Source organism: Mobula hypostoma, chromosome X1 (assembly GCF_963921235.1).
Source record: "Mobula hypostoma chromosome X1, sMobHyp1.1, whole genome shotgun sequence".
NCBI lineage: Eukaryota > Metazoa > Chordata > Chondrichthyes > Myliobatiformes > Myliobatidae > Mobula > Mobula hypostoma.
Window position 1 is genome coordinate 39994847 of NC_086128.1, and position 14100 is coordinate 40008946.

Genomic DNA, 14100 nt, shown 5'->3' on the forward strand with positions numbered 1-14100 from the left:
GAGGTTGTAATCAACTCTGACCAAGATTTGACCACATAACTGTCACCAATTTTTCCTGCTTTAAGTCTGTCTGTTTCCACCTCCCAATCATTGTTTCACTATATCCTACCTCAAGCTAATCTGTTGTCTCATTCTTGTTTTCCCTTCCCCTCCGTTAACATGAGCTAATCCGAAGGTTTGCTGCCTGAATCCATTATTCTAAATGAAGTCCAATTAAACTTATCATCACCAAATTAAAAGGCCTTTCTATATTCATGATATTGATCCACCTGTGCAAAAATAACAAGATGGTATTTGTTTATTGAGATACAGTGTGGAATAGGTCCGTTCGGCTCTTCAAGCCACACTGCCCAACAATCCCTCGATTTAATTCTAGCCTCATCACCAGACAATTTACATTGACCAATTAATCTACCAACGAGCATGTCTTTGGATTGTGGGAGGAAACCCACACTGTCATGGGGAGAACATACAAATTCCTTACAAACAGTGGCAGGAAATGAACGCGGGTTCTAAAGTGTGGTGCTAACCACTACACTACCATGCTGCCCTTGAAGGATAGTAATTTATTTATTTATTTATTTATTTTTAAGCCTATTTAATAATGTAGCATACGTTATGTTATTATGTAAAGACCTTTAATTATTTATCTGTACGCAAGTTCAAATTACACCATTGTAACTGAGGAAGTCACATTCAAGCTATGAAATATTAAATTATTTAATAAATTCTTAAATAAATCAGAAATCATTAGTTATCAAGAAACAATTCAATTAATAAATGACATGGATAAATAAAAAGAAGAAAAGGCTACTTGAGAGTGAAGGAAGAGAGAAAAAGAATGCAACAATATTGATCGAATTGTGTCTGAGGATGGCAGTAACATAGAAACCAATATATCATGCATGATTAAATAGAGGATAGGAAGGACAACAGCACAATAGCATTCACATTTAATGTAGGACAAAATGTATGAATTTCAACCAAGGCATTGGCAGGTAATTTTGGTTAGGACGATCTATCTTGAGTTCTGCTATCTTAGTAGTTTAGTACAACAATGCTACAGGTAGTAACTAATCAAAACAATCAATATTAATTGATTATCATCAACCAAGATGGCATCTACATTTAATAGCATATCAAAAACTAAATTGGTAGATAGTTTGGGGAAACAGGTTGAAAAACATTCTTTCATTTCCAGGAATGCTACATGGCTAATAGCACATTAAATATTTTGCTCATTACTGGTTAAGGCTGGTAAAAATATATATAAGCTTGCTGTTTACAATTGAAGTACAGTAGAAATTTAAAGTACTGTAAAGATTATGCACATTAAGTCAAGCATACTGATCCTTTTTAGTAAAAATTATATATGGCAGAATGTGCAATCTTACTAATATACAGTACTGTGCAAAAGTCTTAGGCACCCTAGTTATATATATGTGCCTGAGATTTTTGCACAGTACTGTATATTAAATACATAAGCTTCCAAGCTATACAAATAGCCTATTCAGTCTTTGGAGGCTGCCTGTGTCTTTTGTTTTATCAAATCATGAGACAACAGAGCCAACAGAAATTTCCATTAATTGCATACAATGTCTCTGTTACGTATTTAATATTTCAGTAATATTTGAGTAATATTGTAAATATATTGTTTGATTAAGCATTCTCTGTTGGTTAAACAATTCATTACGGGTTATATGGAAAAGTGTGTGAATGGCATACATCATTATGCCAAGTCATATGTGTGCGCCTTTCTCAAAGTAAAAACTCTGTGTTCTTTCTATTAGTTTTATGCTTTGGAGTTAGGTCTAGGTCTGCATCCTAGAGTGCTTAAGGAAGTAGCCCAAGAAATAGTGGATGCATTAGTGATAATTTTTCAAAACTCGTTAGATTCTGGACTAGTTCCTGAGGATTGGAGGGTGGCTAATGTAACTCCACTTTTTAAAAAAGGAGGGAGAGAGAAACCGGGGAATTATAGACCGGTTAGCCTAACGTCGGTGGTGGGGAAACTGCTGGAGTCAGTTATCAAGGATGTGATAACAGCACATTTGGAAAGCGGTGAAATGATCGGACAAAGTCAGCATGGATTTGTGAAAGGAAAATCATGTCTGACGAATCTCATAGAATTTTTTGAGGATGTAACTAGTAGAGTGGATAGGGGAGAACCAGTGGATGTGGTATATTTGGATTTTCAAAAGGCTTTTGACAAGGTCCCACACAGGAGATTAGTGTGCAAACTTAAAGCACACGGTATTGAGGGTAAGGTATTGGTGTGGGTGGAGAATTGGTTAGCAGACAGGAAGCAAAGAGTGGGAATAAACGGGACCTTTTCAGAATGGCAGGCGGTGACTAGTGGGGTACCGCAAGGCTCAGTGCTGGGACTCCAGTTGTTTACAATATATATTAATGACTTGGATGAGGGAATTAAATGCAGCGTCTCCAAGTTTGCAGATGACACGAAGCTGGGTGGCAGTGTTAGCTGTGAGGAGGATGCTAAGAGGATGCAGGGTGACTTGGATAGGTTGGGTGAGTGGGCAAATTCATGGCAGATGCAATTTAATGTGGATAAATGTGAAGTTATCCACTTTGGTGGCAAAAATAGGAAAACAGATTATTATCTGAATGGTGACCGATTAGGAAAAGGGGAGGTGCAACGAGACCTGGGTGTCATTATACACCAGTCATTGAAAGTGGGCATGCAGGTACAGTAGGCGGTGAAAAAGGCGAATGGTATGCTGGCATTTATAGCGAGAGGATTCGAGTACAGGAGCAGGGAGGTACTACTGCAGTTGTACAAGGCCTTGGTGAGACCACACCTGGAGTATTGTGTGCAGTTTTGGTCCCCTAATCTGAGGAAAGACATCCTTGCCATAGAGGGAGTACAAAGAAGGTTCACCAGATTGATTCCTGGGATGGCAGGACTTTCATATGAAGAAAGACTGGATGAACTGGGCTTGTACTCGTTGGAATTTAGAAGATTGAGGGGGGATCTGATTGAAACGTATAAGATCCTAAAGGGATTGGACAGGCTAGATGCAGGAAGATTGTTCCCGATGTTGGGGAAGTCCAGAACGAGGGGCCACAGTTTGAGGATAGAGGGGAAGCCTTTTAGGACCGAGATTAGGAAAAACTTCTTCACACAGAGAGTGGTGAATCTGTGGAATTCTCTGCCACAGGAAACAGTTCAGGCCAGTTCATTGGCTATATTTAAGAGGGAGTTAAATATGGCCCTTGTGGCTACGGGGGTCAGGGGGTATGGAGGGAAGGCTGGGGCGGGGTTCTGAGTTGGATGATCAGCCATGATCATAATAAATGGCGGTGCAGGCTCGAAGGGCCGAATGGCCTACTCCTGCACCTATTTTCTATGTTTCTATGTTTCTATGTTACAAGTCGTAAGAGTTCCTATTGTCAGCATATGAGGAAAGGGACGTAGGGACATCCAATGCATCAGAAGGGGTAACAGAAGACTAGATGACCAATTACAATCAGCAATGTAGTTTGGAAGAGGCCTGTGAAGATCAGGAAAGAATTGAAAGTCTCAGGGGATATGTTTTAGGGCTGAAAACTTTCCTATCATTGCTGTAGCAGATGTTCAATGTAAAACCTGTGTTACATCAAATACAAGTGTTTTTGTTTTGTTATTTCATCTGTAGGCCATATTTTTGTGACAAACTCCAGGGCGACAATTATCACCGAAGAAGATGTCCCAGTGACATTTGTATTATCCAGAGCTGCAAGGTCCAGATGTGACCAATGAACTTGCAAACATAATTTAGACTGCAGGTTATTGTTGAATGCTCTTTATCTGCTAGTTATATTTGTTTATCCCCTTGGCAAATAATATAGATGTCAAAGCTTATGGTTGACCGTGTGTGTTGAGACAACAGGTAATTGGATTTAGTGGGTTATCTCCATTAATTCATTTACCGCAGTTGTCAGGAAACCAATAGCTTCAACAACTTGCTGTACATATGACAGTGTAAAAAACTCATTTCCTGTATTTGACATTGTGAAGTAACCATGTTACATGTGCATAAGAGGCAGTAATTGCAGAAAACTTTCATGTATCTTTCCAACAGGATCAGTTCACAGGGGAGATGATTAGCCCCCCTATATAGGCAGGTTTCAATCAAATGGGAAGCAAAAGTGTCAAAACAAATCTCACACTTAAACCAAACCTGTTTCAAAATATCTAGTTCTGGTATCACTGGAATAGAATTAGGATATGAAGTAGTGGGAGCTGGGGCAGCCAATGAATATGTTAATGAAACTATATCTCAGATCATTTTCTCTGCAGTAGCCTGTGGCCAACCAGCTGTTCCATGGGTTTGGAAGTTTAGCAGGTAAATTTGATGCGGACTGCGATAGGATAAAGTTAAATGGAGCTAGGAGAAACAGAAGTCCCCCACATCTAACACCATTTCATTAGCAAACCTGATAACCAGAAACTAATTCATTGCCCTATTCAAACGTGCTCTTCCATATGTCTAATTCCCTTTCAGTCCTCTTCCTTTCCACCCTAATCCCTCTGGCTTTCAATATGAATATGTTAATTCCCTGTGTGCTTCAGTTGACTTTCTCTGCTGTCCCATGTGTTTGGAAGTCCAGGTGAAGCTAGACTGCAATAGGGAAAAGATAAATGGAGCCAGGAGGAACAGGAGTCCTACCCCTGCAAACCTTCTGCAGAGTTTGTTTTGAATTTGTACTAGCTACTGACAGTTCCATGCATGTGTGTGTAATCTTTAATGTGCCTTGCAACATTCATTCTAAGTCTATGACATTACAATGTTGACATGGAATAAAACCATTTTAGAGCCAGGATCATACTGGGATTAGTGAATCTTATTATAAGCATACAGAGGAGAGCATTAAATATAACAACCTATTGCAAATTGTCATTTACAACAATGCTATCATACAACAACTTATCATACTCTCCTTGAACAAGTGTACATCTTTATTACATTCATACAGATGGGTCTATTGAGAACTCAATAGAAAACATAAAGAAAATAAAGCATGAACTTGAATAATATAGAAAATAGAATAGTACAGCACTTTACAGTCTCTTCAGTCAACAATATTGTGCCAGCTTTTTAACCTACTCCAAGATCAATCTATCTGCCATAGCCTTCCATTTTATTCATCCTTGTGTCTATCTAAGAGTCTGTTAAATTCCCCTAATGTAAATGTCTCTACCTCCACCCCTGGCAGCCTTGGTAGTCTTGCTGCCAGGATGATAGGTGAGGGTGACCATTAAAAGTGCTGAACAGGCTTGATGGGAGTTGAGTCTCTTGGTGTAGGAGAAGTTTTTATGATCTGTCCAGATCAGAGAGGGGTGATCTGTTCCCTTAAGCCAATGTCACCAGTGTCACCCTGCCTCCAAGGCCTTCTTGACAGTCAGTGGTTCTCGGTTCCCAACATCATAGTTACACTCTGCAAGAATCAAGCAGCAATAAAAATTTTGTAAACCCCAGGAAGCATCTCATCTGTTTGACTATAGATGGTTTGAGCCACTCTGTGACCGCCTGAACTTTACGTAGGTCCACTTGAACACTGGAAGGGGTGAGGATATAGCTCAGGACGCCTGCTCTTTGTGGAACTCACACTTCTCTGGTTGGTATAAAACAAGGAGCCATCTGAGAACCTTCTGGACATGCCAGACGTGTTCCTAGCAAGAGCAGGAATAGATAAGAACATTGTCCAAATGCAGAAAGACAAACCGATTCGACATGTCGCAGAGCACATCATTGACCAGGGCCTGAAAAACAGCAGGGGCATTGGCCAAATCAAATGGCATCATGAGGTACTTATAGTGGCCAGTGGGGGTTTTGAATGCTGCCTTCCATCAGTCCCCTTCTCGGATGCAAACCTGGTTGTAAGTTTTGCATAGATCTATCTTAGGGAATATGGTTGCTCCCTGGACATGTTCAAATGCAAATGCAAGCAGGGCAAGAGGGTATCAGTTCTTCACCATGATGTTGTTATGCAGGGAAATTCTTGCCATCCTTCTTGCTCACAAAAAAGAAGCCCACCCCTGCTGGTGAGGTAGATAGATAGATCACTTCCTTGATGTATTCTTCCATGGCCACCGTTTCAGCACGAGAGGGGAAAAATAGCTGGCCCTGATGAGGACTAGTTCCAGGTAAGAGGTCAATGGTGCAGGTGTTTGGCCAGTTTGGAGAGAGGGATGTGGCCTTCTTCTTACTGAAGACCTCAAGAAGATCAGCATACTCAGCCAGGACACCAGACAGGTCCACTCTAGCAATTGGCACAGGAGGGGATTTGCTGTCAGGGCTTGAACTTGACACAGACAGGTAGACAAACATGCCGGTTCCAACTCTTGGAGCACCTTTGGGGACCGATCAATCCATGGGTTGTGTCAAGATAGCCAGGAAGGCCAAGCACCAGCGACAGTTCAGGTGAATCAACAAAATAGGAGAACTGTTCAGTACGGTTGCACTCTAGCACAAATTGGAGGGGTACTGTGGAAAAGTGGATCTTGCTGGTGCCCAGAGGTTGACCATCCAGAGCTCTGACATCAATATTCTCTCAGTTGTTGAGTGGGATCTTTCCATCATTGAGCTGAATTATATCTATGAGGACGCCGGCTGTCCCAGAGTGAATAAGTGCTGGAAGCTTGTGGGTCTGAGACCCTCATGACAGAGAATCTGAGAGCATTACTTGATTGGGGGAAGATGTTTGCAGGAAGAATTTAACTATTAGAATTCTCCTTCTTACTGAGAGGTCTCCACCTTTTCTGGGTACTTGAGACATGATGCCTGGAAGTGTTCTGGAGAGCCACAGCAGAGGCAGCAACCTGTTCTTCTGCATCAATCTCATCCTTCTCGAGATGGTTCAGCCCCCCCCCCCCCGCACCTGCATGGGCTTCTCCACGAACTGTGTAGTGGGTGATGAGAGGGAGGGGGTTGAAGACAGATGGTGATCTATCGAGTAGGAGGCTCGGGGCCTTCTCTCTCTGCACCACTCAGCTGCCCAGTTGTCTATTCGAATGGTCAGACTTATCCGGTCATCCAGGCTGTCCTGTTCATCATCCGCTGCAATCACATGCCGGACCTCTGTGCTCAGCCCATAAAAGAGAGCGGAACTTGACTCTGTGGTCCCTCGCTGTCCCTCTCCCTTCGCACAGGCTCAGGAACTTGGGTTGCCTCCTGACCCCGATCTGGAAGATCAAACACTCTCTTGAACTCGACTACAAATTGCTGGAAAAACTGGGCTGCAGGAGAACCTTTCTCTCGTAGGGTGTTGAACAGGCTGAGTGAAGGTTCATCTAAGGGATTCACCACGTAAGCCAGTTTACACACATCATCATCTGAACCAACCTGGCTGGGCTTGGAAACTCAGCTCACACTGGGTAATAAAGCTTCTGCAGCCATTGGGTCACTGGAGCATCAGCCTGGTGGAGGAATGCTTGGTCCTGGACCGGAAACAGCCAAAAGAATCAAAGCATTAGTGAGTGAGGCTGAGGAGACTGCAGTAGAGGAGGATGGAGGAGGTGCTGGTGCTGGAAGTCAGCTGCCCTGGCAGAGAGTTACTGAACAGCGGCAGTGAGAGCAGTAATGGCTGCCACCTGATTCTGGATGTCTGGTGTGAGTTGCTGAACCATTATTGCAAGTGTTCTTCCAGCCTGGACTGGGCTTACTGCTCAGAGGGTGGTTGTTGCACCTGGGAGCCATTTCTGCCAACCCAGCCAATCTCCACTAACTTTAACTTCTCCCTCAGCTGACCAACAAAATTCAGGGCCAATCTGAGCTGTTCTCTCTCTGCTGGGTCCAGTTTGATGATCAGGTCTTGCTGAAAGAAGAGTTCTGTGATGGCCCAAGTGCACAGAGAGAGAGAGAGAGAGAGTGAGAGAGAGAAAGTGAGAGAGAGAGAAACGGAATGAAGACATCACTGTGTTTTAATCAGAACTGTACAGAACAAAGGAAAATAATATATCCTGGGCCAACAGGGCTGCTAACTATAAACTCTCAAACTGACTAAAAACTCTTGCTGTCACTGCGTCTCGAAAGCAGTAACCTAGAACTAAATTAATACCGCTTCTTTAACATCATCTGTCTAAATCACTAATCTTTTTTCCTGGAACATGGACTAAGGTAAGCAGGGAGTGTTGTTATTGTTGTGCTTGACAAGACTGAAACAAGAGGAAAAGATGAAAATACAGTTACAAAGAAACCCTATTTGGCTGGAATGTGGGCATTCTCATGTGATTGCCATCTTCTTTTAGCTGCCCGCCTGCGAGAGCACCCAGACTCCATGGCAGAGTTCATGGTTGTGACAATAGAAACTATGGCCAAAAGTTAAGAAAATTTCTCTCTCATCTTTCTTTTCACACCTCCAACATGTACCCACAGAGAGATGATCTTCTGGTATATTGGCAAGAGATTTTCTACTCATGACAATGCTGTCCATTTTCCCATTCTCTTGGATACTTTGACTCATTCTCTGCAGTATGGTTTACATTTGTACCAGTCATCTTTTAGTTCCTTCCTCAACTAACGTCAATCAATATTCAAGACTGAGTGGTTAGCCAGCGGTTAACCCTTGGGGCAGCCTAATCAACAATCTGCACCAGCTGGTATCAAATAAATCCACACAGACCAGGACTGTGCTCCTGGGAACTACTATGTGCATTTCAGAGACTAATGTAACTTGGCAATTCTACTTGCATTTTCCACACACATCTGATTCAAAGGTAGTTTTTATTTTGGCATGTTCCTTATTTTCCCTCCATGTCTCAACCTAGCCTCTAAACTGGTCCTTCTACCAGTTAGGTAGCTATTTTAAATTCAACAACAGCTATTTGGTCCTAACACACCATATACCATCCTGTTGAGATATCATTATATTAACTACTCATATCACCTAAATATTTATATGCTTAGTGTGATTTGTGATGTTTCCTCCCATCATTCTTCACAAAGAATACAATCTGAAATCATTTCTGCTTGGTAATGTTCTTACAATACTTCCGTGAGGGCCATATGCTCACATGTGTGATCTCCAACAAAATATTAATCCATGCCATATGGGTAACCTGACTATATTAATGAGACAACCAGCCACTTTTCTGCTTGTGTACTGTTTTCCTGTGGATTCTGATTAGTTATTGTCATCTACACCAGGGTGCAATGGAAGTCCTTGTCCACATGAAGCTCTGAGAGTAAACAGTAGCACATGGTAATGATAACTACAGTGATAAGTGCAAAACAGCAGAATGGTGCAAAGTACAACAGCAATAGATTAAATTCAATTTGCATAATGTAGTTACATAAGATTCCACTTGACTAAATGAATCTTTTTTATTGATGGCGATATTATGTTGGAAGTGCACATATGTTAAGTTCAAAAATGGGAAGGAGGCGGGCAGTCCAAAGCAGAATAGTGCAATTACGAAACCTGACAGAAAATTTAAAAAGTGGCAGAAGGGAGTATCCTACCAGCTGAATAAATGACATCTAATTACACGTTCTTACTCTGCTCTCCAACAAATCTTGGAAGTGGTTTGGGTTGGGACTGCAAAGCACTCTTTAGGTTTAGTGACTTGCATAGAAATAAAGATGAAGAATTATCAGCAAGATTGCAGTAAACACTCCTCAGTCACTTTGTTGCATTCAGTTGAATAAAGTTGCTACAAGTAATGAATCCTTGCACAGAATGTAATTTTTCAAACAATTAATTCATTAATTCACGAATCCCTGTGGTCACAGAAGAACTCAACAGAGTGCATTTTGAATAGTATGCAATCTTTAAGAAAGCATTCCAGTCCCTCTATTGAAAGCAAATGTTATTTTTTTCCTAAACTTTTCCTCGTTCCTCTTAAGAATCTGTGATGATGTACTGAATTTTAAGTTCCAAGGTCAAGATTAATCGTCATTCAATAGTACACATGTATAAAGCTTAACAAAACAGCATTTCTCCAGGGCCAAACTGCAAAATACAGGACATACAGTCACACACAGCACAAATAGTTATGATAGCACATATAGTCACAAAAAAGTAACATTAGCAAGTCCCTGAGTGGCATGGCCTGAAGATCGATGGTGCATGAGATGTTGTCCTGGAGCCACGTTTCTGTAAGAACAAGCACGCAGCAGTTCCTCATCTTGCTCTGGTTCAGCAAACGAAGGCAAATCAGCTTGTCTTGCACTGGGTCAGCAGCAGGTGATCTAGCCTGTCTTCCAGATAGGGAACACTGGAGAGCAGCACTGACGGTAGTGGCCAGACCCCAACATAGCATGGATTTCATCTGCTTGCTGCGCCTCCGTTCTCTCCCACACCACCTCTGGTGAAGTGAAGTGAAGTCAATGACCCTCCACAGGTAAGTCTTGTTATTGGCATAACTAATGATAGTCTTGATTTAGTGTCAACTTCTAATTGTATTTTTGTGAACATCCAGAGTTCAGGCTTGAATCCTTATCAAATAGTAATTGGAAAATATAATCTGCACTGTTGTAATTTCTAGTTACATTTCTACCTAATAAGTATAATTAGAAGAAAACAGGTGGTTACTCTTGAAAAACAGCTGTTCCTGCACCTGGTAGATAATTAACAGAGTTCAAAACGTCCACAACTTTTAGAAAATAAAAAAGACTATCATGCGTGTTGAAGAAGTGATAAGACCATGTTGCTTTACTGTTTGCCTCACCTGAACCAATAATACATGTCATCTCAGCATGTGCCATCCCATTATGAGTCATGAAGCTTTTTAAAAAATACTTCATTGATACAAAATTATTTTGATGCACCTGTTTACAGTTGGAAATTTGTATCTGAAGTATTGCTTTAATGATGTGATTTATAACCATGGCATTTTAGTTTTTTGATATGTCTAGAAAACGGTGTAACAAAACTGTGCAGTCACCCACAGACAGCAAACTGCTGCGAGAACTGGAATTGGTTTATTATTGTCACTTGTACTAAGATACAATGAAAATTTAAGGTTGCAAACCAACATACAGATCATTTCAAAATCCATGTACGTTGAGGTAGTACGAGGGAAAAGCAGGAACAGAATGCAGCATATGGTATTACAGAGAAAATGCAGTGCAGGTAGACAATAATATGCAAGGGCCATGCTGAGGTAGATTGTGAGGTCAAGAGTTCATCATTATCATATAAAAGGTCCATTCAGTAGTCCAATGATGGTGGAATAGAAGCTGCCCTTGAACCCTTTCAAGCTTTATGTGCTTTCAAGCTTTTGAATCTTCTGCCCAGTGGGAGAGAGGAGATGAGAGAATGTCCAGGGTGGGAATGGTCTTTGATAATGCTGGCTACTTTTTTCAAAGGAAGTGAGAAATATATACAGACTCCATGGAGGGGAGGTTGGCTTTTGTGATGGACTGAGCAATGTCCAGAACTCTCTGTAGTTTTTTGCAGTCTTTGGAAGAACATCCTAAAAACAATATTGCATTTTTCCTTGTTTCTTTACATTCTATCGCCAAATACATTTTTACCTATGCTTGATTGAAGCTTCACTTTGCTAAGCAACATTTGCAATGACTTTTTCTCACATCTGCCCCTGACTGACAATTGTAGCTCCGACTCAGGAAAAGGAGCACAATAGGAAGGTAGCCATCTTTGCCTCCTGCACCTATACAGGTTCTTCAGCAGATTGTTCTATCAAATCCCATCTTCAGCTCTTATTCCTGAATTATTATTTTCTTAGTCCTGAAAGTTTTCTTAGCCCTATACTTTTTCCTGCATGATAATGAGAAACACAAACACTTATCTAATTCTTTTATGGAAGTTAACTTTGAATCTATTTCTGGCACTTTATCAGACAGTGCATTCCAAATCACAACTATATGAGGAAACGATGTTTTTGCATAGTTTTTTTTTCAGTCATTGCAAAGTACTCTCTTTACTGTTTATAGGGGTTTGCTCTGTTCAAATTGCCAACCATTTATCTGACATTACAGTAATACAGAGCATATCAAAGAGAACTTTTATCAATTATAAAATAATTTGATGTGTCCTGAGGTAATGAAAAGTGTTAATGTACTGTAAATAGGATCTTTCTTTCTTTTGCCCCTTTCAATGTTAATACTGACCAGCAGATCTGAGAAGGGGTTAGGGGGTGAAATTTATCCGAAGCCAGGGCCAGCATTGCATTTCAACCAAGAGGACAAAGATGACTTCAAATTGGAGACAAACCTCATTAGCATTTTCCCCACTTTCAAAATCCCCAAGGGTGAGAGCTCATGCTGCAGCATAAACATTGCTGTACTGGTCCCACTGGCTACGTTTGGAGGCTGTCCCTTGTGGTGGGACAGAATGTTTGAACAGGTGATGGTGGACAGGAAACTGAGGAGTTGGATAAAATCTTTTGTTCTTCCTAACTTCACAGGAAGACTATGCTGATAACTGGTTTTACACACCATACTTTTCATTGAAGAATCTTAAGAGAGCCTCCTCCCATCTACAGACCAGTGACATCTAGCCCCAAACTGATCTCAGGATCTTCCACTTACAGCATTTAATGTCCTTAAAGGAATTTCTTTATTTATCATGGGGCTACTGGTTTGTGAATTATTTTGCATAACAATCCCGATTTTATAAGAAACTTGCTTCTCATTAAGTATTCTTCTTCCCATATTCACAACATGCTGTGTATTTGTGCTTGAATGTGTTGCTCATTGCCATGCCAAAATGAAACACTCAGCTAATTACCTTTGATTATTGTATGTTTTCAGAAGGCTACCAGCTGTTCTGTCATACTGAAAGCTGCAGAACCAGCAGTGAAATATGGAGGGATAAATATTCTTACTAAATTAACAATATCAGAATCAGAATCAACATGTGCCATTTTGATCATTTTACTTGTTCTTTTTGCATCACCGAGAGAGGAAACCATGAAGTCACAAAAAAATGACACAAAAAAAGTGCCTGCTCCTGAGAGGGAAGTGTGGAAAGCAAGACAGACACAGTGAAGGAAGACAGAACAGTAGCCTCTACTTAAGTTCAAGTCTGGAATGAAAAGGGAGATCAGTGATGGTGACCATAACCAGACAGTTGTAAAAACCCAATTAGCTCCCATTCAAGAAATTTGACATTTCTTGGTCGGGCCTCTTTGTGACTCCAAACCCATCTCTGTGTTTGATCTTTAATCATCCTCTCAAGTGGCCTAGCAAGCCAAACAGGCAATCAAATATAGATAATAATTGCCCTCCTTTCCAATGGCATTCACATATTTACATATAGCTATCACACTGGGCACCAGTTTCACGACTCTTGGTTAAAGTCACAGCAAGGTCTGATTTGCATCATAAACCCATGACCAAGGCATCAAGGGCTTTGCTGTGCTGTCTGTACACCTCTGGCACTGTAGCCCAGTGGAATGAATGCTCCTTTTTTTATAACTTATCACAGCTCTTGTTTGCCGTGTCTGCTACAAGGGGTATTGCACAAAGAGTGTAGGTTAAAATGGCCATAGGCAAGACTGTGACAAGTACAATGACACACATCAAAGTTGCTGGTGAACTCAGCATCTCTAGGAAGAGGTACAGTCGACGTTTCAGGCCGAGACCCTTCGTCAGAAGTCCTGAAACGTCGACTGTACCTCTTCCTAGAGATGCTGCCTGGCCTGCTGCGTTCACCAGCAACTTTGTTTTATTTTTATTTTTTAAATCTTTTTATTAATTATTATTGAAAATCAACAGCAGAGAAAAATACATCAAAATACTCAAGATAACATATCCATATGTAGAGTAAAAATTAAACTATCAACCAGGCTGAACAGTATACCAATATTAATCAAAAAACAAAGTATTAAAGCTTTTTTAATGGAAAAAAAGGAAAGAAAGAAAAAAAGTACCCCTACTAACTAAAACAGAGAAAACCCCTGATAACTTAAAAAAAGGGGGAAAAAACCCATTTGGAGCACAAACCCGGAGCTATGCGCCATACAAGCTTCCATGAAAAAAAGACATCAAACCGCCAACTAAATTCATATAACCAAGCATCAGAAAAGGACCATCTTAACTAACTCAAGTCAAATAATAATAATAACAGGCAAAAGAACCCCACCTTTTCTCAAAGTCAAATTTAGGATCAAAAGTTCGACTTCTAATTTTT